Below are 3,315 nucleotides of genomic sequence, written 5' to 3'. Positions count from 1 at the left end.
TAACTCAACTTCCCACCTCTACCAATGCAAGATCTTCTTAGCAACCAAACACCGGTGACACCCAATTTCCAACTCCTAAAAGAGCAAAATTATTTTTGGCATTTCCTAGACTTCAACTTCATCCAACAAACTAAAATTTCACACATTCACCATCAGAAAGAGTACTATAATTTTACAATAATATCATATTAAGTTCCATACAGCTAGATACTGTTCACAAGGCATCCAAAAAAAGGAGAGGACTTGAAAGGTAAAAAAAAAAAATCCTACAGATGCTTGCACCAGGAGAAATTCTCCGATGAATCGGTCCAGCATGTCCCCCAAAACTTTCTAGAGTAAACTTAAATTAGTGAACTACATATATGGTTGGTGTGAAGACTGCATTCCAGTACCCAAAAAACTGCCATAATTGGATGGAGCGGTATTATATGTAGATGCAGCGACCCTGTCATTTGGGGGATAGTAGTACGATCTTTGATCATAATCATAAGCTTGCTGAGCGTATGTTGGCTGGCTAGGAGTTTAGTAATGAAGGGCGGTGGTCGGAAGAGCATGTGGATACCTCTCTGATATTCCCGCATACATTGCTCTCCCGCCAAAAACTGACACATCCTGTCCAACACTAGGGGCAGGAATGGGAGTGCAAGGAGTAGCACCAGGTACACGGAACCCGTGAAATCTTCCATTTGCTCGTGGCTTCTTATGTTGCAGGGATTTAGCAGATTCCACGGACCTCTTCCTATCAAGTGATGGCCTATCTAGCTGGGCAACCCTTTTCTGAAGTGGAGCGAGTGGGTAGTCGGTCACAAGATTGTATTGTTCAACGCAACCGATAATGGCCCTAAGTGCTGCGAGTTCTTGAGCATTCTGCATAAGAAAGTATCAATAAAGTGTGTTACAAAACAGAAGTATCAAGGAAGCTTTAACTAGGGCACATGAAGTACCAGTGCACCATCAGCCTTTCCGAAGCTACCAGGCTTTCCTTGTGAGTTCCTCAAATCCTTCAGATATGTCTTCAGGAGGGGCACAGGAGGGAAGCTTTCAGTAAGCTGAAAGGCATGGATAAAATGCACGGCATCGATTTGTTTCCCACAGTTAACCAATGCTTTGATAACAACTGCAAAAAACAGGATCATGATGAGAAAATTCCAAATCCAATTAGAGGTATACACCTTTCAAATTGTGATAATGGCAATAGATTTTTGTCCAACAAATAAATATACTACAAAACCTAACAGGATCGGTTGACTGGGCACCCTTGAGGAAAAGATGGTCAAGTCTCCGGAGTTCCGAAACTCATCAGGTCAGTCAATTCAAAGGAAACCAACCTGGCATTTTGTGTGTTAATCCAAGAGAATGGCAGAGCTCAGGTGCTCGCCTCTGGTGAGCAACTGCAAGGACAAGTTTGCAGAGTTCATCTTTGTCAAATTCTGACAGAATCCTAAAAGTAGCAAGGAGCTGCAAGAATGCCTCAGCTTGCAATGATTTTCCATTGCAGCATTGATGCCCATACCAGCCAACTTAGGCTTCCACTCGTCGGCAATGGCCTTGGCTTGCTGCTTAATTTCAGGGTTCAAAAGGTGATCGGCACCTGGGTCAACCCTTGCCATTAAGGCGGCCATGGCTTCCATAAACATCAGACAAGATCGACGCATGCCCTGATGGGCAGCGTCCTTTTTATCTCCTTCTTGGGTAGTGTCATCAGGAGGGTAGAACCCCTCCAGTGAAGCCAGAATTAAATGACCCGGTTCGGTTGCACTTTCAAGTGCGATAGAAAGTTCCGCACAAATGGCGGGCATGTTTTTTTGGTTCAACATCGTGTAAATCAGAAGCCCTTTTGCATCCATCTCCTCGCAAAATTGTGTCAGATCTGGACGAGGCTTAACCTCGCCAGCCACAATTTCGGCATTTTCACCTGTTCAATTTGGGGAATTCTCCTCCAGGGCATCAAGGATTGCATTTGTATCACCAAGAAAGCTACTTACCTTAGTTCTTTGTCGTCCCCACCATCAACTGGTTCCGAAGGTTCTGGCATATGATTGGCCCATGCCTCTGCATTGGCAGCAACAGCAGCGTCTTTTAGCTCCTGAATACGATCCAACAAATCTTGCTCTTTAGCAGCAACAGCACCCTCTCTGTCAGCAAGCATTGTGCAAGTCTTGGATTCTTTTCTTTAAACTCCTTCTCCCTAACTTCAAATTCTTCAATTTTTTTCTTCATCACTGACTCAAGATGGGAAAAGTATTCTTCAATTTCCAACCACTGAACATTATCCTCGGCAGCACCTTTGTGAGCTTCCAGTTCAATGAATGCCTTGCCAAGCTGTTCCCTGAGAGAAGTTTCAGACATTCCCACAACTTGATCCTTTTCCACCATAACTATGCAAATGGTTGGAGAGGTGCACAAAAGATTCTACACAAATGCATTGAGAGAGAGAGAGAGAGAGAGAGAGAGAGAGAGAGAGCAGCAAGAGAAGAGGGGGGAGGAGGGGCACATGCACAAAATATTTGTTATGGAAAATTATTCCCAAAAAACCAAGCCTTAAACATACAAAGGCTATGAAAATCCAAAAAAAAAAAAGATGTAAAAGAATTATTCCCAAAATTAATGAGTTGCAAAAATAAAGGTAAAAATTAACTCTTAAGTTCTAAATAATTGGCTAAACTCTGGTTCCTAAAATATATAAGCATTCTTCCATCACAATCCCCATCATATAAGCCATCCATGCTTTAAAACTACACCCTTTTTACCCTAAATTGCTTCATGTCATATAATATTTTCAATAAACAAATCCCATGTCACCCTAAGTTCTAAAAGATCCTAATCAGAAAAATTATCAAATAAAACTGTAAATAATATAAGAGGAAGACCAGAGTAGGCAAACCAAATGGGACTTTAGTGAACTGCATCCAAGGGCAGAGCATCAACTTAAATAATTTTGCTTAGCATTCCAGTAAGACTTTTTGTTATTACAGTCCAGAAAAGTAGAGGAGATAACAGCAAATAAAATAAAATACAAATCTAATTAGCATTGGTCGATGAATTTAATAAGTACTTCTTTTAAAGGAGAAAAGTAAACTTCCTAGAAACAAAGACAAGCAAGAAAAGAGTGACATTGGCTTCCTACTTATGCCATCAAAATCAGTTATTCAGTATGACTATTCAATTTTCAACCGCTCCTAATATCATCACACTTTGCTACCAAAGGAATCACCAGCAACACCACTGCTGCAGTGCCACAGAAGCATATTACCTCACAACAAACACCATGCTAAAAATGGCATCAGCCCCTACCGGCATCAAAGTCACTGTTCA

General features: G+C 41.5%; 1 pseudogene; it reads right to left on the bottom strand.

The window, feature by feature from the left end:
- Positions 1–312: 312 nt before the first annotated feature.
- LOC114258909 (FRIGIDA-like protein 3) lies at positions 313–2,444 on the bottom strand (annotated as a pseudogene).
- Positions 2,445–3,315: the final 871 nt, after the last annotated feature.

Source organism: Camellia sinensis, chromosome 10 (assembly GCF_055761805.1).
Source record: "Camellia sinensis isolate YWXY chromosome 10, ASM5576180v1, whole genome shotgun sequence".
Taxonomy (NCBI): domain Eukaryota; kingdom Viridiplantae; phylum Streptophyta; class Magnoliopsida; order Ericales; family Theaceae; genus Camellia; species Camellia sinensis.
Note: the sequence above shows the minus strand (reverse complement) of the source record. Positions and strands in the feature narration are given on the sequence as shown.